This window comes from Balaenoptera acutorostrata, chromosome 12 (genome assembly GCF_949987535.1).
Source record: "Balaenoptera acutorostrata chromosome 12, mBalAcu1.1, whole genome shotgun sequence".
NCBI lineage: Eukaryota > Metazoa > Chordata > Mammalia > Artiodactyla > Balaenopteridae > Balaenoptera > Balaenoptera acutorostrata.
The window spans coordinates 55,217,529-55,239,580 of NC_080075.1; the positions used below are offsets into that span (position 1 = coordinate 55,217,529).

The 22,052-nt window shown below is 38.9% G+C and overlaps 1 protein-coding gene across 11 annotated transcripts in view; it reads right to left on the minus strand.

The window, feature by feature from the left end:
* Positions 1-20,522, minus strand: part of SOCS5 (suppressor of cytokine signaling 5) — a 62,009-nt gene extending 41,487 nt beyond the window's left edge. For 7 of the 11 annotated variants that reach the window (XM_057558029.1, XM_057558039.1, XM_057558038.1 and 4 more), the window contains exon 1: positions 19,778-19,975. The gene's annotated coding sequence lies outside the window, so the exon portion shown is untranslated. Of the gene's footprint in view, positions 1-5,523; positions 5,542-18,928; positions 19,754-19,777; positions 19,976-20,112 lie in introns of those variants that run through there. The other 4 variants (XM_057558034.1, XM_057558036.1, XM_057558033.1 and 1 more) reach the window with 3 other exon arrangements.
* Positions 20,523-22,052: the final 1,530 nt, after the last annotated feature.

Sequence of the window (22,052 nt, forward strand, 5' to 3'; positions counted from 1 at the left end):
TCAGTGATTGTCCGGGGTTAAGAGGGGATAGCCAGGGGTTTGGGGTGTGATCCAAAGGGACAGCATGAGGGAGTTCTGGGGCATGATGGAACTGTTTTCTATCCTGACTGTGGTGGTGGTTACATGGATCTATATACGAGGTAAAATTTAAATAACCATATGCCCTCCCCACCAAAAAAGTCAATTTTACTGTACGTTAATCAAAGGTTTTTAAAGCTTTTAAAAATACGTAGAGACTTCCCTGGTGGTGCAGTCGTTAAGAATCCGCCTGCCAATGCAGGGGACACGGGTTTGAGCCCTGGTCCGGGAAGATCCACATGCTGCAGAGCAACTAAGCCCATGAGCCACAACTACTGAGCCTGTGCTCTACAGCCCGTGAGCCACAACTACTGAGCCCACATGCTGCAACTACTGAAGTCCACGTGCCTAGAGCCTGTGCTCCGCAACAAGAAAAGCCACTGTAACGAAGAGTAGCCCCTGCTCGCTGCAACTAGCGAAGGCTTGCGTGCAGCAACGAAGACCCAACACAGCCGGAAAAAAACCACAAAAATTGTTCTGATTATGAAAACTTGTTTAAAAAAAAATACATAGTATAAATTATCCTAGAACTTTCTAGTTATTTACAAATTAAGGCTCAAAATAAATGTGAACACCAGTGAAATGGGAGCATGCAGAGATAGCAGACAGGAGACTTAAATTTTAAAAAATTATACAAAGATATGGCGTAAGTATAAATTCTAGACTCAGAAACAATTACATCCCTCAACCAACCATAGAGGCTGTTAATACCTAGTAACAACTAAAGATAAATATTTAACATCACCATGTAAGAAAGATAATTTGAGACAAAACAAATAATATCAAGTCAAAAGAAAGATTCCACATTCATACTAGATATTCATTTGGTCCTTGAAATAAAAATGACATTATTGTCCATTATTAGTATGGTATGTCCCTTTTTTTTCCTAATAGCAATTATAGATTTACAACGGTTTATCCAGATTTTTCTCATCTGATTCTCCTTGATATAAAAAACATACACTTTTAAGAATGCTGACAGGATAGATAAAGAAAAGGTGAGATATATAAAAACAGAGAGTAGAATGGTGATTGCCAGGGGCCTGGGGGTGGGGGAAATAGGGAGATGTTGGTCAAAGGGCACAAACTTTCAGTTATAAGATGAATAATTTATGGGGATCTAATGTATGGCATGGTGGCTACAGTTAATACTACTGTATCGTATACTTGAAATCTGCAAAAAGGGTAGATCCTGAATGTTTTCAGCCACCCCGCAAAAGAGGGTAACTATGTGAGATGATGGATATATAAATTAGCTTGATTGCAGTAATTATTTCACAATGTATATGTGTATCATATCGTCACACTGTATACCTTAAATATGTACAATTTTTACTTACCAATTATACCTCCATAAAGCTGGGGGGAGAAAAAAGACTGCTGACTGGGACCACGTGCTAAGACTGGTCATAACTGCACCTCTGTAAACCATCCTAAGGAGGCATGAAATTTTTTTTTTCTTCTCAAGAAATAAACCCATAGCAAATTAGTCCACCAAAACACACAGAGGATTATAATTCAAGACAGCTCTTCTCTATAACCATATATATTTTTTGCTGGCTGCCAAAAAAGTTAGATCTTAGATTGTGATTTTAAAAAACAAAAACACAACCGGATGGCCACAAGTCATTTATTTAAATAAGGGACCAACCTCACCGTCCCTAACTTTTCCTAGATCTTAAAGCATTCGAAGTTAGTTATCTGTGAGAGCACTCAGTTTCTTTCAAATGACAACAGCACTTTTATAACTCTTTTCAATCTTAAATCTTCTGAGATTACAAGCTTTAAGTAGCAAATCCAGATCCTTCTCTAGTTGAAAGTATGTTAAAATGTAAATTCTGGTACAGTTAAAAAATTGATAACCAATATTTACTTACTGATCAACAATTTACTGAATGCTTAAAATATTCCAAGCCCTAAGGGTCACAGGAAAGAGATCAAAATGGTATAGGTCCACAAGGATTTAGCTGAGGACATAATACACACCCACGAGATAATGAGAAACCAGAACTGTAAATAAGAAAGTACTACTTAGGACAATTAGAGAATAACTTCTAAACAGATGTCAAAATATTCTTTAACAAGTCTCCCATATAAGTCAAACAGTAATTCAGAAGAGAAAAAAAAATTCATCTGATGTAGGGAGGCCAGGGATATGGCAAAAAGAAGAGTGTGCTGGAGTCTAGAGACCTGTCTCAGCTCTGCCATTAAAAACTCCCAGGTAGGGACTTCCCTGGTGGCGCAGTGGTTAAGAATCCGCCTGCCAATGCAGGGGACATGGGTTCGAACCCTGGTCTGGGAAGATCCCACATGCCACGGAGCAACTAAGCCCGTGTGCCACAACTACTGAAGCCTGCGGGCCTAGATCCCACGCTCTGCAACAGAGAAGCCACCACAATGAGAAGCCCGTGCACCGCAATGAAGAGTAGCCCCCGCTAGACACAACTAGAGAAAGTCCACGCGCAGCAACGAAGACCCAACGCAGCCAAAAATAAATAATTAAAAAAAAAAAACCTCCCAGGTAAGTCCCAACTGCTCCACAGACACAACTAGAGAAAGTCCAAGCGCAGCAACGAAGACCCAACGCAGCCAAAAATAAATAATTAAAAAAAAAAAACCTCCCAGGTAAGTCCCAACTGCTCCACAGTGCCTAGTTAGTAGACGTGGTACCTGACACAAAAAGGACATTTGTTCATTCACTCTGATTTGGATTTGGCTAAGCAAGGAAGGAGGGGCAAGCAGGGGCTCCTTCTAGAAGGGACTCACTTAGGATGTCTGCCACTCAGGACTATGGCAAGCTCACTGCTTGAATTCAATACCGCCTTCTCACAACCATGTGAAAGAAAGGATGCTGACATCCAAAAGAAGGAGCTGGCCGCTCTCCTTGCCTCCTCCAGAGTACAAACTCTTATATCAAGGGCCTCACTGTCCTGGGCCCAGCTGCACTGGCACCTCACAGTCCCAGGGACCCGCTATGATGCATCAGCTGTCTGGCTTAGTTTCAGGCTGGTTCTCTGGGCCTCAGTAAGCTCATCTGAAGGAAAGGGGAAGGGATTAGGTCTTTTACAACATTACAATCTATGAATATAATGAATTAGAAATATTAACTACAGAGCACGAACCTTACTAAGTTGTCAGCAACGAGTAAAAACAGCTTATTAAATTTGTTATCTGGAATTTACTTGTTTGTTTTACAAGAAATAGCAAGCTGTTTTACAAATGTCAAATTGGAAAAGCAAACACTACTGAATTCCTTAAAAGAATGATTCTTACCTTAGTCTCAAAATATTAAAATGGCTAGATCTCACAGTGAAACATAACCTATGCAAAGATTCATTACAGTTCTTCACTAGATTAAGTTAAACTTTATCACTCAGAACAACAATATTCTTGTAAATCAAGTAGTGTTAGTACCTCAACACCACTTAGCCCAGTAGAGTTCCCAGCAATGCCTGCAGAGGGAAAGAAAAGAACAAGAGTGCCTTTCTTAAACCCCAGACCTCAAATCTAGAAGTAGAAGACAACAAATCATCTGAACAATTACTGAATGGCAACTGTCTGATAGGCACTAGGTTAGTCACTTTTCATAGATTATCTTATTTAGTTCTCACAACAAGCCTAGGAAGTAGCTAGTTATTATCACAATTTTAATGATGAGACTCGGGAGGTTAAAAAATTTGCCCACAGCTATAGAGCCCTTCACAAAGACTAAAAATAAGGTAATCGAAGAAGAATGTACTGCCTTGAGCCTTCAGGAAAACACAGTCTGATTATTGGACCCCAACTGTTCACATCCCTTTGGTAGATGTAGCCCTACAATGAAGATGTAGGCTATCAAAATATTATGGCTTGATATTATTTCTTAATGTAAATTAAGAAATTAACTTTGTTTCCCACATGAGTCTTCAGTAAATTTGCTTAGCATGAAATCAGTTCCCCTGACCAAAATGAGTTTTCTGGATCTGTAACTGCTGAGGTATAGACACTAGACTATTCAAGTGAAGGTCATTCTCTGAAGTCTGGTATAAATGATACCTCCCTGGAGGACATGTCTATTTCTTTATTCATTAACCACAACATTCCTTTGTCTCTTTTTTAGAATAGTAACTTTCTCCACTGGATTTCTAACATGTTCAATATATAGCAAAAAATGTGAAGCTGAGTCACTAGAGTGAGTTCCTGAAGAGCACCAGGTCCATATGCCTAAGATGCTAGGGATTGAGATAGCAAATGTAATATTTTATTAAGAAAACTAAAGACTACGACTTATTTCTTTAACATAAAGGCATCCACATCTGCAAGGAGGTGGGCAGTAACACTGGCTGAGAAAGCAAGACAAAAACTTAAAAAAACACCTCTGGAAATAAATGGAAAAGGGAAAGAAAGCAATATTAAATCTCTTCAAGTGTGCAAAGCAGTGCTTGATACAAACCCACAATTTTAAACTATGAAACATGGGAGATTGCCTTAAATTAGAAAAAGTTTAGGATATATATTACATATACAGTATAAGAATAAATGCCTGTTTCACTAAATCTATACAGATAAAGTTCAAGCTAAAGTACCTGCAAAAATGGAGAAGAGGCATGATTAAGATGAGAAAAACTACAATCACTTAAATCCTTCTTCCCTCATCCTCCCAATCATTCAATTTATCAGAATTTTAAAAATTAAGTTTTTTGTATGATTTTTAACATAGTACATGCTTATTGTAGAAAATGTGAAAAATATTAAACAGTATATAATTGAAAAATAACCCATAATTTAACTACTCAAAGTTAGCGTATTTTATTTTACATCCTATTTTTTAAATAAATATATCCTTTTTAAGATACTCCAAAATATCATCTTACTTTTTTTATTTACTATATTTGAATATTTTCTTATACCTTATACCCTTAAACATCTTAAAGCTCATGATTTTTATCACCTGCCAATTATTTTTATTAGTAGTATACTAAACAAAAAATTTAAAAAACATAATTTATGTTTTTATGGTATTTGGTTATATGGCTGTATCATAATTTAATCATTTAACAGGCTTCTAATTTTTAAACATTATAAATAGCACTGAAATGAATAACACACACACACACTCATGTGTACACATAATGTACACATCTCTTATTTGCTTATAATAAATTCCTAAAAATGGAATTTGGGGCAAAGGATGTGAACATTTTTAAGGATTCTGAATACTGCCAAATTGCCATTGTAATGGACTGAATGTTTGTATCTCCCCAAAATTCATATATTGAAATCTAATCCCCAATGTGATGGTATTTGGAAGTGGGGCCTTTGGGAGGTAATTAGACCACGAGGATGGAGCCCTCATGAATGGGATTAGGGCCCTTATAAGAAGCAGTCAGAGAGCTAGCTAGCTCTCTTTCTGCCATTTGAGGATACAAGAAGTCTGCAGTCTGCAACCCTGATGAGGGCACTCACCAGAACCCAGCCATGCTGGCATCCCAATCTCGAACTTCAAGGCTCCAGAACTGTAAGAAATAAATTCTGTTGTTTATAAGCCACCTGTTGTTTATAATACCATAAGTTTATGGTATTTTGTTATAGCAGCTTGAGCTAAAATAGCCATTTAGAAATTTGTACCAATTTATTCTCCTACCAACAGCAGGTATTTACCAACACGTGATTCTTTTTTATATGAGAGACCTATTGAAGCATGCGAACTATGACATAATGATTCTAACCTCTTAGGCTTTTTCCATAATCTTATTTCATAACCTTAGAGAAAAATATTTTAGGAAATATCTCTTGTAGTAAATAAATATTTATCTGTGGTTGAGCCATTTTTCCAGTGTTGCTTCTGTTTAATAAATTTACCCCGTTAATTAAATTTAAGTGCTTTTAATTAAAAATAGCATGAACTGCATGAATCCATTTAAAAAATAAATTATTCTTCTATGTGCATATTTGCAATATGAGATCTGAAATGATAAAGGTAACCATGGTAAACTCTGGGTTTTGGGATATTGAGCTTTCTTTCTTTCTTTCTTGTGAACTTTCTTCTTTGTAGCTCTCTGTATGGCTTGCAAATTAAAATATGAGCTGGCATTATTTTTTTAATGAAGCCATACTCTAAAAAGTATGATATACAGTACCAAAAATTATAAAAGTTTTCAGGGAATTCCCCAGCGGTCCAGTGGTTAGGACTCTGCACTTTCACTGCCGAGGGCCTAGGTTCGATCCCTGGTCAGGAACTAAGATCCCACAAGCCGTGAGGCAAAAAAGTTTTTAAAAAGAAGAAAAATTAAAATGAAATTCTACACTTCCATTTCCAGTTATGACCTCCTGATGTGAAAGGCAGTCCTATGTTGACTGTTGTCCAACATCTGAAAATAATACTTTATACGTATTGCCCATCAAACAGGGCAATATATATTAAGTATAATTTTCAGATGCTGGACAACAGGCAGCATAGGACTGTGATTTCTGAGAGAAGGGAAACAAAGACTCACGAACACCCTGGCTTTCTGCTTGTGCCACAGGGAAGGGGAACCCCCCAAAGAACACAGATATTTCACTGAGTTGAGAAAATAGAGCTCCAAGTCTGAGGCTACTGAAGGCATGGAATTTAAGGAGCACAATACAAGAAAGAAGGGAGCTGTGGAGAGAGAAAGTTTCAAAAACCTGTAGAGAGATCTCCTAATCCTTTGCCTAGGGACTAAGCTGCATATGCACAAGGCAAAACTGCATGAGGCGAGTCAAAGAACAAAATCTGGGGAAAGAACAACTATGGAGCATGAGCTGAACAACTACCTGGGAGTTGTTCAAATTCCTGGCAGCTAGAGTAGAGAGACCTCAATGAACATGACATGCATTTGATAGAGATCTCAGAAAGGCCATGCCTTGGTATTAGGGCTAAGCTAGTCTTGGAATAAATAAAATTGCTGAAAGCCAAAGATAAAGAGAAAATCTTTAAAGCAGCCAGAGGGGGGTAAAAAGACGTATTACATCAAGTGAACAATGGTAAGAATGGCTACTAACTTCTCATCAGAAACAACTTAAACAAGAGAATATTGAAATTATGATGTTAAAGTGCTACAAGGAAAAAAAAAAAAAAAAGAGCTGTCAACTTAAATTTCTACATCCAGCATAAATACCCTTCAAAAATGAAGGCAAAAGGGACCAACAAAGTCCAGAATTGTCCTCCTGACACAAACAAGTAGAAAACTAGACAAAACATAAAACAATTATTTTCAGACACTAGGTAACAGGCAGTATGGAAATATGACCTCTGAAAAAAGGGAAAGAAATGAGGTGAACCCAAAGACTGCCCCAGCTTTCTGTTTGGAACTACAACACAAGGAGTGGGAACCCAAACAGAGCCAACAGTCTCACTGAGATGAGGTGACAGAGCTCAGAATTTGTGGAGTCTGAGACGACTAGAATTTGCAGAGCATATTACCATAAAGGAAGAAACTAAACAGAAATGCTCAACAATCTACAGAAGAGGTCTCCCTGAGTTTCTGGCTAAACACCAATCTGCATATGTGTGTTATGTAAATCTATGAGGCTAGACAAAGAAAAACTTCAAGAAAATAACAAATACCAGGGAGCTCTAAGCCTAACAACTTCCAGAGTTCACACAGGGCCAGGATCATTCAGTTTCCACCAGCTGGGATGAATAAACCTTGATGAACACATGGGGCAATCAAGTGAGACACAAGAAGGGGCATGCCTCAGTAATGGGCCCAAACTAGCCCTAAACTGAAAGCTATTCTAGAACTGCCCAAAACCAAAACCCAAAAAACCCTGAAAACAAAACTCAAAAGATCAATCTGATCCACAAAGCAACTGCCTGCCAGAATAAAACTTAATACTCAAGAAAGAAAGACAAAAAAAAAAAAAAAAAAATCAAGGCAAATATTCAACACCATAACCCCCAAAGAAAAAACCAGATGTATGAAAAAATAAGAAATGGTAACCTATAATCAGGATCCAGGAGTGGTAGGGATAAAGAGAATTTTAATACAAGGACTTCAAAATAGCTATTAGAAAAGAGTTCAAAGGCTTAAAGGAAAACATGGACATAATGAAAAAAAAAGAAAAAAATCTTAACAGAGAAGTGGAAGTTATTTTTTTTAAATCAATGGTAATTCTAGAACTAAAAAAAAAATAACACCTGATATAAAAATTTAACTTGATGGGTATAACAGCCTATTAGACAAAGGAGAATTTTTTAAAATCAGTGTGCTTGAAGACTGGGAAACACAAACTTTTCACGTTGAAAGAAAAGAAAAACGGATTAGAAGAAAAATGGAGAGAGCTTCAGTGACCTGTGAACTAATATTAAGTGGCTGAATGAACATATGCAGGACTGGAGTCTGAGGAGAAAAATACTTGGGAATTCAAAAATTCGAAGTTAGATGGCTACAAATTTTACAAATATGATGAAAACAATACACCCACAGATCTAAGAAGCTCAATAAATCACAAGAATAAACACAAATAAAACCACACCAAGGAGCATCATAATAAAGTTGCTGAAAACCAGTGATAAAGAGAAAAATCATAAAAGCAGCCAAAGGGAAAACACATATTACATATGGGGAAACAAACATAAAAATCACCACAGAGTTCTTGTCAGAAGCTATGCATATGAGAAGATGGAGAATAACATTTTAAGGTGCTCAAAGGGGTAAAAAAACCCCTGAAAACCTAGAATTCTGTAACTACTAACAATAACTTCCAAAACTGAAGGCAAAATGAGAGACAAAGTGGGGAGAGAGGGAAAGAGAGAGAAAGCTGCACTAAAAGAAATGTAAAAGGAAGCTTTTCAAGCAAAAGGAATATGATATTAGACACAAACTTGAATCTACAAAAAGAAATGAAGATCTAAAGAAATGATTAAAATGAGACAAATATGAAAGACATTTTTCTCATTTTTAATTGTTCTAAAAGGTAACTGCCTGACAAAAGCAAAAAGATCAGCAACAGGGTTAAAACACACATTATCAAAATGTATGACAAAAAAGCACAAAAGATGGGAAGGAGAAATTGTAACATTATGTATGATTCTTGCATTACTCATGAAGTGGTATAATATTATTTGATGGCAGACTGTTATTAATTAACTATAAGGACTACCACTAAAAATTTTTTTAAGAGAAATATTTTATAAACAGAAAAAATAAAATGGAACCATAAAGAATAATCCATCCAAAAGAAGACAAGGAAAAAAGAACAAATAGTAAACAAATAGTAAGATAGTACATTTTAATCCAACCTTAATTACATTAAGTGTAAATGGTCTAAGCTAGTGGTAGGCAACCATTTTCTATAAAGAACCAGAAAATATTTTATGCTTTGGTCTCTGTCCCAGCTACTTAACCTTGCCACCTGTAGCACAAAAGCAACCACAAACAATATGTAAATGAATGAACATGACTATGTCCCAATAAAACTTTATTTACATAAACAGGTGGTAGAGTTTGGTCTGCCAGCCATAGTTTGCCAATTCCTGGTATAAACACACCAAATTAAAAGAGATATTGTCAGACTGGATAAAAAAGCAAGACCCAGCTACATGCTGTTTACAAGAAACCCACTTTAAATATAACGACACAGATAGGTTAAAAGTAAAAGGATGGAAGAAGATATACCATGCAAAATCAAAAGGACACAGAGACTTCAGAACAAGGGAAATTACCAGGAATAAAAAGGGACATTTCATGATGACATGGGGACCAATTCATTAACAAGACTTAACAATCCTAAATGTGCATGCACCTAACAGTGCTCTAACAGTGCTTGAAACATGAAACAAAATCTGATAGAACTGAAAAGAGAAACAGAGAAATCCAAAATTGTAGGTGAAAACTTCAACTCTGCTCTCTCAGTAATTGACAGAACAAGCAGGCAGAAAATTAGTAAAAATGTAGAAGATATACAAAGACCAACCTAACTTAATTGACATTTAGAGAGCATTCCACCCAGCAACAGGAGAATATACATTCTTCTCAAGTACACATTGAACATTCAGCAAGATATACCACGTGTTGGGCCATAAAACAATAAAAAAAGCTTAAATGGATTGAAATTATTAAGTTTGTTCTCTGATCACAATGGCATTAAATGAAAACACAGTAACAAAACACCTGGAAAATTCCAAATATTGGGAAATTATTTGGCAAAACTCTTTGAAACAACCCATGAATCAAAGAAAAATTATAAGAGAAATTAGGAACTATTTTGTATATAATGATAATGAAAATGTATAGCTTTAAGTGTTGATAATTTTTTTAAAAAATTAAAAATCAATGACCTAAGCTTTCACCTTAAAAGCTAGAAAAAGGAGAGCAAATTAAACCCAAGTATGGAGAAAGTAAGGAATTAGTAAAAGAGCTCAAATCATGAAATGGAAAACAGATAAACCACAGAGAAAATCAACAAAACCAAAAGTTGATTATATGAAAGGACTGAAGAAATTGATAACCCCTAGCTACACTAATCAGGAAGGAAAAGGAGAAAATGAATCCAATATCCAGGAATAAAAGGGAACATCAATACATATCCTACTCACATTAAAAGGAAATACTGTTTCATAAAATATATAATTTATTTTCAAGCTGGTAAATTTGACAAGTTAGATGAAGTGGACAAATTCCTTGAAAGACACAAATTACCAAAACAGACACAAAAAGAAACAGAAAATCTGAACAGTCTTAGACCTATTCTTTTAAAAACTGAATCCTTAATTAAAAGCCTTTCCACAAAGAAAATTCCAGGTCCAGATGGCTTCACTGGTGAAGTCTACAAACATTTAAGGAAGAACATCAATTGCACCCAAACTCTTCCCTAAAAGAAAGGAAGCGGGAACACTGCAGGTAGGAGTGTAAAATGGTAAACCCACCTTGGAAATTGCTCTGTTAATTTCTCATGTTAAACACACCTATCCCATATACCCAGCAATTCCACTTCTAGGTATTCACCCACAAGTAAAGAATACATGTGTCACAAAAAGCCTATACAAGAATGTTCATAGCAGCTTTCCTCATAACAGTTGAAAACTAGAACAACTCTTTCCACAATAATAATAAACAAACTACAGTATATCCATACAATGCAACACTAGTCAGCAACTGAAAGGACCTAAACACTGTTACATGTAACATGGATGAATCTATATTTCAAACAAGAGCTTCATATAATTTGTATGCCCAGGAAAGTTTGAGAACTACGGGTATAGAAGTACATAATAAGAAAACAAAAAGAGAAAATATAAGGGATTTGGGTGGTATATAAATTAATCAGTGCCATATACATCATAACCTATATATAACAGTTGTCATCTTCCATAATTGCTTAATTGCTATTTAAATCATGTTACATACTCTTCTGTTCATGTTCAATTTTCTACTATGTGTTCAAGGAGTACTAACTCCAAATTTTAGTCTTCAATCATTTAACAACCCTAATTTCTCATTAACTCCATCCCAAACCGTGCATTTTAGATAAAGAGTCCTGTTCACCAGTTCCTTTGTTTTTTCTTAATGTTCTACTTCCTTGGTACATACTGTTTTCCCTCCCTCTTTAATAATGTTATTGTTACCTTTTGCTGCACAGCCTTGTCTTTCTACCTCCTTTAAAACTGAACCAAAAACTCATCTTTTCCACTAAGTGCTAAACCACCTCAGATTCTTTCCAAATTCCCTCAGCACTTGAAGACCTTGCTCCCAATAGATGTATTTATTTTACTGAATTTGGACATCACTTCTTAATGACTCACCAACTCCATCCCCTGGCTTAGAGAGTAGAACCTTTGGGGGAGAACTGAAAAGATTACAGTCCTCTTCAAGGTTCTTTCTCTTGTGCTGTTTTTACTTTTCTTTCCTGGAGTGCCATTTTATTTGCCAGAGCCTTGAGCTCCATAGGGCTGTAGGAGTAGGAGAGAAAGAGAGGCAAAGAGATGGTTGAATAGGGCTGATCTGGGCTAGATTTTAAAGAAGGTGAAAAAAGCCTTCAGGCTTCAAAATCTGTTCAGACTACCTCACCAGCTCAAGGAAGCAAAGAGAATTCCAAAAAGAGACTAAAGTGAAGAATAAGGAAGTGCATTTGTCTACAAATTCCCTGTTATGCTGATGGCCAGACAGGATGTGGTACACTATTTCAAGGACACTAAAATATTTCTGGCAGCAAATATTTCTATATATTCTTTATAAAGCTACACGGTGGGGGTTTGACTGGAGGTGGGCAAAATTTAAAATACATATTTTAAAACGTCTACACTCTCAAACTTAGGGCCAGCACTGGCAGTTACTTTTTGTTCTGCATGCATTATTATTTAGGAATTATGGTCATTACTTGTCTAATTTCAAAACTTTCAACTATAAACATCATGCCTTCCAAATCACATCTATAAACTTAACCATGTTCCTGAGCTAGACCTGTTATTTCCAACTGATATCTTGTTATTACTTATCTAAAAAGTGTAACTACTTATCTGAAAGCAAACTCAGTATTCCCCTTCTCTCAAACTTGCACATATTATTCTCCTGCCAAGTCAGGAACCTTAGACTCGTCTTCAACTTCTATCACCTCCAAACACTAACCAAGTCTGGAGGACTTAAACTCCTAAATATCTCTGAAATCAGTGGTCTTGTTTCTATCCCTACTACAAATTCCTTAATCCAGACCATCATAATCTCGTTCCTGAACTAGGGCAGAGCCTTAAATGGCATCCTTGACTGTGATTTGCCTACCAGAGGCCAGAGAAAATGCCTCATTCATTCACCCTGCCATATGTATTCCTTGGTGAATAAATGTCTCAATTCTCTGTTCCTCCAGCCTGTACTCTTCATTACAGCTATAATCAGTTTTTAAAGAACCAAACTATTTGTATCACTGCCTCATCTATAAAACAAAATAAAAATACTAACTCCTACTATGGCATTTTGTTCCCATTCTACCTTGGTTCTAGTCTGATTTCCTAATTTTCTTTTGCACTCATTTTGACAGATCAAACTTCACCCTTTTCCTTAAACACACTATGCCCTTTTATTTTCAATAAATCTAGAATAAACAGTAACTCAGTGCAGCTTATTTTATTTTTATGAGCACCCTTATACAATTTAAAGCCATTAGCTAAACCTATACAGAAGTGAGGAAACAATCAGACAATACAGCCAACTCTCAATTAGCCTATTTTCATAGCCTTGTTAACATGGTCAGTGTAGACTACACGAAAAGTGAATAAAATGTTTCAACTACCTGCTGAGCTTTTTCCTTACCATAAATTAATGTTAAAAGTCTTCAGTTACAGACTTATAACCCTCCTTTTGATCAACAGGCACAAAGAGAACTACAACTCAATCTTCTTCACATCTATTCACTTCCTTTCTTTCATCTTTTAACACCTCCCTTCTCCACTTCTGCTGTTTCTCCTCTTGTACTTTTCTCTTCCTGCTACCTAAGTTTTCACAGCATCCTCTTTGTCCATCCTTCACAAGAGTATCAGTATTCCTCTATCCCTCTTACTGGTAGAACACTTAAAAATTTACAAAGCACTTTCACATTTACTTGGTTCTTAGAACCTCATTTTTGGGGGATTCCAAAATCAACAAATACAAAATATGTGTAACAGTTTCTATACAATACGTTACCCTTATAAGTAAAATATAAAATATTTTCTTATATTTTAACTCACATTTGAAGAAATTACAGTTCAAAAAAATACAGCTCAGTGATTCATCTAACACACTGGTACTCCCTCTGCTTACAACTCTACAACCTCTCCTCACCTGCTCGTCTCTTAAGACACAGCTCAGGCTGTACTCCCAGAGCAAGAACGTTAAGCCTGTTTCAATGCTATCCTAATGTTTTCACACCAGTCTTTCAGACCACTAGAAGAACCCAGGTCTCTGGACGCCTACTCTGTAGTCTTTTCCACCAAAAACTATTTTCTTTGTTAATGTTACCCTTATTAATGCCCATTAATGATCCAGCATTTTACAAAGGCAACAGGAGAAACATTTTATGGGCAGCCAGCACTGCAGATAAGACTGTACACCAAAACATCCCTAGATTTCCTTAACAATCAAGAATTTAAGGAATGTCTCTAAATCCTCTCAAAATATCTAGATACTACCTCTTGTGGTAATGACATCCAAAGTTGCCACAGCAAAGAAGTAAAATGACATTTCATAAACTCTAAACAATTACAAGTTTTAAGAGCTGCCTTCTAATATCCCGGAAATGTTTAGGGTTAACAATCAAAAGACCAGGGCCTTAGTCCCAATCGTACCACATATTGGCCAACTTGGGAAAGTCACTTAACCTCCCTGAATCAAATTTCCTCTTTGATAAAACTGGATAGGGGCTTCCCTGGTGGTGCAGTGGTTGAGAATCTGCCTGCCAATGCAGGGGACACGGGTTCGAGCCCTGGTCTGGGAAGATCCCACATACCGCAGAGCAACTGGGCCCGTGAGCCACAATTGCTGAGCCTGCGCATCTGGAGCCTGTGCTCCGCAAAAAGAGAGCCCACGATAATGAGAGGCCCGCGCCCCGCGATGAAGAGTGGCCCCCACTAGCCGCAACTAGAGAAAGCCCTCGCACAGAAACGAAGACCAACACAGACATAAATAAATAAATAATAAATAAATTAAAAAAAAAAAAAGATATACTTTAAAAAAAAAAAAAAACTGGATAATGCCACCCACCTTTCAGAACTGTTAAGAGAATTAAATCAAAGAATGATTGCAAATCACTTGGCCTGGAACATAACAGTCAAAAAATGGTAACCCCTTTTATAATTATTTTCACGTACAACATCACTCTTGTTTTCAGAACCATGTCCCACAACACTCAACATGTTCTTCCTCGGACTTTGTAGCCAGCCAGTAACTACAATAAATGCCTTCAAGGAAGTTATCTCCATGACTTCTGGATCCCCTTCCTGGGTCACAACTCAGCCTCTAAATATAATTTAGACTATCTCACTCTCTAACATCTCTAACTCTCACTCTCTAACATCTACATTGAAGCTAAGAAAGTAGTTTGCATGGGCTGTATCTACTCAGTCCATGTATCCATGAATTTTCAATATGACTAACAGGCAATTCATAAGCCATAATTATTTTTTTAACATCTTTATTGGAGTATAATTGCTTTACAATGGTGTGTTACTTTCTGCTTTATAACAAAGTGAATCAGCTATACATATACATATATCCCCATATCTCCTCCCTCTTGCATCTCCCTCCCTCCCACCCTCCCTATCCCACCCCTCTAGGTGGTCACAAAGCACCGAGCTGATCTCCCTGTGCTATGGAGCTGCTTCCCACTAGCTATCTATTTTACATTTGGTAGTGTATATATGTCCATGCCACTCTCTCACTTTGTCCCAGCTTACCCTTCCCCCTCCCCGTGTCCTCAAGTCCATTCTCTACATCTGCGTCTTTATTCCTGTCCTGCCCCTAGGTTTTTCAGAACCATTTTTTTTTAGACTCCATATATATGTGTTTATTATTTTTAAATATATAAAGAAAATCAACTTAATGAAAAACTGAGCAACGGTTGGTTGTTTTTTATTATAGCACGGTATTTACGGTATCTTTTGAAACCATATTTAACTAAATATTTTATTCACGTAATTAGATTATGCAATAGACGTGAAGAAAAGATCTGCATGTCTAAGTTCTGCAAACTTCCTAAAAGCATGTCATGAGGCCAAAAATGGCCAACAAATTGTAATAATTTCATAATCTTTATTAAAACAATTTATCAGAAGAAGATTAGGAGCTGGTCACTCTCAAACATTAAAATTCTGTATCAATGAAAGAAAAAAAAATGACTGGAAGCTTTTGATGGCTCCATGTAACTCTCTTAGCCCTGCTGGTTAGCATTACTTCAGAGTAAAGGGACGTATTTATCATCTGAAGTACCACCAACAGAATGCCTGCCTGAGATCTAAAACAAAATAGGAAAAATCAACTACTGGCATAATAAAGATGCTTTTGAGCTATAACCTGTTTCTGATTTTAATCTCAAACCTGTAAAATGGGCTCAATTCAATGAAACTCTAAAAATAAGGGCAATTTTAAAATATTATGTGATATACATTTTAAAAATAACTGAAATTAATGTTAAAAAAAAAGAGGTATAAAAAAAAGTAAGCTCATGTGTGACAGCTGGTAAGAAGCTACGTGGAGGTACAGATGGTAAAGATGTTGTGAGAAGGAAAGACCACAAACATGCGGGAGAATAAAAGTTAAGAGGACTGTAAATGGAAGACGAGCTGCTATAAAATCAGCTGCAGAACCTGATAAGGAAGAACTCCAGAATATCCAGGAGAAGAAATCCACCACTGTCACCATAAAGCACATTTGCTAAACCACATGTTCTTGAGACTAACTAGGCCTGGACTATAGCAAATCAAAAAGAACGAAACGTTACAAAATTGGAGCTAAGCAAATTTTATCACTAAAACCTAACAGTTTAATGAATGAAGTCATCAAAATATTCACTTAACAGAAAACAAGGCTCAATGATTTTCTCAAGGTTCCATTGGGAGAAAGGGGTTGCAAATAATAATAGACCTTATAAAGCCCTGGTTTCCTCAGCTAAGTTTGACCAGTAGGACTCCAGAACTCACTGTATTTTCAGTAGAATATCTGCAAATCAATTATTAACATTTTAATTCTAGAATAATGAAACTGCAACAGGGTCTCCCAATGACATTCAGAAAAACAGCCACCTTCACTCTAACTTGATAGGTACACCTAATTCAAGGTCCAAGGTGAGCAGAGTAAGGACTAAAAAAAATAATAAATGAGGGCATCATTTGCACTAAGTGCCCCTTAAAGCAGACTGTTATTTATAAAATAAATATGATAGATACTGATCATGTATTTATCTGGGAATTTTCTGTAGCCACAAAGTGACTTCGTTAACAGCAAGGAAACAAATGAGCATACAAGTACCTGTACATACCTAATGAACATTACAAATAATATCTAGTATTTGTTGCACCCTTTCTCTGTGCTAAGGAAACACTTTTAATCCTCACCAATACCCTACTGAGGTGGGTACTTTTATTAACCTCACTTTACATGTGAGGAAACCTAGGTACATAATGGTTAAATAACTTGCCAAGGATCATAATGTTAATTATACAAATCCAGTCCTTACTACAACTATGATCAAAATCATGTTTTCGTAAGTATCATGTAATTCTACTACTGCTCTTTGCAAAGGTACCAAAACCCATTTTAACGTAACAAAACCCCCACACTTCCTTAAAATAATAATTTTTGTATAATTTATCTTGAAAATACTAGAGCCTTTTGAATTCTGAGAAATTTTTAAGCAATTAATTTTTAGCATAAAAGTTAAAGCACACTAGCCTACTCTAAGAAGTTCATCCAATAATACTTCAATCTAGATGACAGTTTGTCTCTTCCCAATAAGAGGGGAACATCAGCACTTCCACTAACACTGCAGCATACTGTTTTAAACTTTGCAATAAAAGCTCATCTTGTTTTATGTCATCTCATGCATAAAACTAGTCAACCCAAACTTCTCTATCCTTAGAAGGGAACATCACCCATAATCCTAAAACCACTTACAGTTGGCACTAGAATGCTTTAGAAATAAACAATGTGAATGTCATAAAGTAGAAAAACCCTGGACTAGAGTTCAGAGACCTGCCCACCAATCCTGGCTCGTCGCTAGCTAGCATTTTAGTCCCTTCCACTGGTCTGGGTCTCGGTCTCCTGATCTGCAACATAATCATATCCATGGTCTACTCTTCCAGCTCTAAAAGAAATGTGACTCATACACATACATCTTTTTTCCAAGCTTCCCATTCTCATTCTGTTTAGTTATTACCACTACTTTGCAGGCATTAAGCGTTATTTTTCCTTAGTTTTACAATGGGAGAAAACAGCCCATTCTAAACAAAGGTGATAGGAGAAAGCCTTCCTGACCACTGGTTTGCCATAGATGAGTCTGAAGGTGCATAATGTAAAAGCTATTATAATGTTAAAAGGTGTTAGGTTTCAATATTTTAGGCTACTGTTTTGTGTGCCAGTACATTCTCCCTAAAGACGGATAGTAAAATTCAAGGACAATAGGGAGAAAAAATTTAATTATCCATTATTTATTCAATAACTAAGAAGGTGCCAACTGAATATATTAACACCTTTTTGCAGAAATGTTTTCTGATGAATTACATTTTATAGCAAAGGGAAAATACAATCTACAAAATTTTCTCATACATGTTTAAGTGCTCCCTTTAAAAAAAAAACTTTTATTTTGTAAATTGTGAGGAACTAGTAAGATAACATATATGATTAAGAAAAGATTAAAAAGCTAGCTGTGCAATTCTTAGCTTCCTCTTCTCAGTGACATGAAGCACCTCGTGGGCTGCCACAGAGGTGGATTCTGTGGACCAACCCTGGTATGCATTTTCTATGTTCTTAACTCTCAAGGGCGTTATGCAAATACAAGATTATTAAAATTAAACTAAGCATCTGACATTAAGATTCCCAAATTTGCATACTGCTTTCTAGAGCTGCTAGCTTACCAACATCTGCCCAGTTCAACACTTAAAAAAGTTAAAATTGCATGACCTTGTAAAGAAACAGTTAAAAGCAAGGGAAAGAAAGCATGTGAATTATACTTATTAATCTTCTAGAATAAATGCCAATAGCAAACTGTAATAATACAGTCCAGTCTAAATGTTAAATTGGAAGTAAGCCACTGCTATGGATGGAGACCTGAAGAAAGGATCTTCAGCAGATGGAGAAGCTGCTACAAGAATTTCAAGGTGCAGTTTGAGAATCTCCAGCAAAACTAGTAACTGGTAAAACACCATCGAACGCATACATACCTTTTAAAATAAAAGATAACTGCCAAGGTCCACCTTTTGGTTGGAATGCCGAAAGAAAATGTCAGAAATCACCTCGTGACTCCAATACCCCGGCCTCTCAAAGTTCAGAACCAAGCAAGTTGTGTGCTTAAACTGCTTCTGAGCATCCTTTTTAAAATGCAACTCCCTCTCCAGAAAGTCGCTTCGCTTCAGCTGCTTGAATCCCCAAATCCCAGCACCAAAGAATCTGAGGACCCCAAGTAGTTGCAGAGGGTCTTCCAGCGCCCGCCTGCGCATCCCTTTCCACCTCGGGTTAAACTCCGGAGGTGCTCCAGTCACTTCCCCCATCCAAGCTCCCCAGTTCCCTCTCTCATCTCCGGATGAACCTCTCTTCTCGTCGACCTTGAGGACCCCCGGATCGGAGCCTTAGAGCCCCAAGTGACTTGGCGGGTGCCCCCTCCCCTGCAGCGCGCGCAAATGCCCCACAGTCTCCGGTGACCTCCCCCCCAATTCACCACGACCCGTATCACGAACGCCCTCCGGCTAGCCCGGAGCGACCCCCTTCCTCTTAGGGGCCCTACGTTCCTCCAACCAGAAAAACAGTTCAACGAAATGCATCAAGAGCCCACTGAGCGCAAGCTCCCACTACGCGCCGCACGGTCTGCACGGGGCTCGCGGCCCGGGTCCGCCGTCCCCCGCCCGTCGTCCTCTTCTCGGCCAGAGGGCCGGCGCTGCCTCCGCCCGGGGTGTGGAGGCGCCGGCCGGAGGCGGACTGCGCCGGGCGCGAGCACCGGGGGCCGGAGAGGCGGCCGCTAACGGCTGTGCGGGGGCCGGGGAGCACTCAAAGGCCGGGCCACCGGGGACACTCACCGGTCGGGGCGCGCGGGGCGGCCTCATCCAGGGGCACCTGCGGCCAGGCAGGACGGGCCCGGACGGCGCAGTCACCGAGAGGGCGAGCCCGCCCGCCCGCCGGTCCCGTCCCGTTCCCTCCGACTGCCCGAGCGGGTGCAGTCTCGCTTCCTCCGGACGGAGTCCGGGGACCCCAGCTCCGCCGGATGCCCCCGCCAAGCCCCCACCCCTTTCCCCGGCCACCTCCCCCTCTTCACCCTTTTCCCCTCCCCCCCTCCCCCCAACCCCCACCGGAATGGAAAATACCTCCCGGGGCGGGGGACGGAGGGGGCACGCCTCTCTGAAGGGCAGCCTACCGTGACCAATAGCAGGCGGGGCTCTGGAGGGGCGGGATTCCTAACGGCCAATCCAAAGGCGTGTAGGTGAAGGCCGAAGAAGGGAGGCAGGGAGCGAGAGCGGGGAGGCCCGGGAGTCAGGGAGGTCCGGCCGCTCGGGTGCGCGCTGTGCGCGGCTGCCATTTTGGAGTCGGGCCGCTGCGACGGCGGCCGGGTCCGGCCCGGGGGAAAGGGAGGAGCCAGTCAGGTGGGAGAGAGGGGGTCACGTGAGCTTGAGAGGCGGGATAAGGCGGGCTGCGGCCGGAGGGGAGGGGTTGGCGGCGGCGAGTCACGGGGGCTGAAGAGGGTCACGTGGTCGGAGAAGGTCCAGAGGTGGGCTTGGGGGCGGAAGGTCAACCTTGAGGTGGGAGAAGCAGGAAAGCTTTGTCCCTGGTTTCAAGTCTGTCAGGGAAAAGGAAAGGAAAAATGTTGAATGGAGGGCGTGAGTGCCCGGTCGGAAAATGTGAATGAGTCTCCCAACTCCCTTCAGCAAGGAGCCTCCCTGTTACTAAATTCCAAGATCCACGGGAACCAGGGCACTTTAATTCAAGCATTCCCATCCCCACTCCCAGCTGTCACAAACGTGACTCAATGATCAGATGGAGGAGTGTCTCCCACTTTTTGCTTGCACTTTGTATGGAAGGGCCCCCGCCCTAGAAATGGCTGAAAGAATAAAAGCGTAGTTGAGGCATTGTGCCGACGCCAGGGCAGGCCATCTGGCCTTATAGAAGCCTTGTCGTCATTCACAAACTTACCCGCCACTTCTGTGTTAGACATACCCCTGATCGTATTACAACGCCTCCAGACAGAACAAAGTTGACTATGAGACCCTGTCTAGTTCTCATCCTTATTTCAATTCATGCTTCCAGTACAGACTAAATTATACTCCTTACTAACCCACTGAAAGTGCTTCTCTTAAGGCTACCAGTGACATCCATATGATCGAGTTCAAGGATCACTTTTTCGTTCTTATATGATCTCTTTTGCAGTTGATTCTATGGACTACATCCTTTCTCTCCTCCCCAATGTACCCCTCACCCCAGTTTACCTAAGACCATAAACCCTCAGATTGTATTTCTCTTCAGTTAACCTTTATAAATCGGTTCTGTGTTGGCTTTTTAAGAGAGTCCCAGGATCTGATCCTCAGTTGGTGCATAGTCATTCTACTGCACGCTAGGTGGTCTAACCATTTTGATGGCTGAGTGTACCTTTAATGAGATCCTGATCTGCATACCTAAGTGCTTTTGGATATCTCCACTTGAATCTAATCTTGACATATCCAAATCAGCACTCAAATACTGTACTAAGAAGACCACAAACCTGCTCCTTCCCATCTGTTCTTTATCTTCTTTGATAACATTACCATTCATTCACTTAAGCAAACCAGAATCTGCGAGCAGTCCTCCAGGCTACTCCTTCACTGCTGTAACACTTCCCTACCCCTTTGAACTTTGTCATGCTGATTATATTTACTAAATGCCCTTTTGTCTCAACTTCTACAGCCACTGCCTCACCTGGGCCATTTATTCATTAGCCCAGTATTTACTAAGCATTTTACAATGTGCCAGGCATTTTTTGAGGTGCTCAGGATATAGTGGTGAACAAAACGGACAAAGTTCCTGAGTAGGGTGAGACAAAGTATATATGAGTAAATTAGCAAATAAATAATTCAGGGGTGATACCCCAGTGTTCATAGCAGCACTATTTACAATAGCCAGGACATGAAAGCAACCTAAATGTCCATCAACAGAGGAATGGATAAAGATGTGGTACTATATACAATGGAATATTACTCAGCCATAAAGAGGAACGAAATTGGGTCATTTGTAGAGATGTGGATGGACCTAGAGAATGTCGTACAGAGTGAAGTAAGTCAGAAAGAGAAAAACAAATATATTAACGCATATTTGTAGAATCTAGAA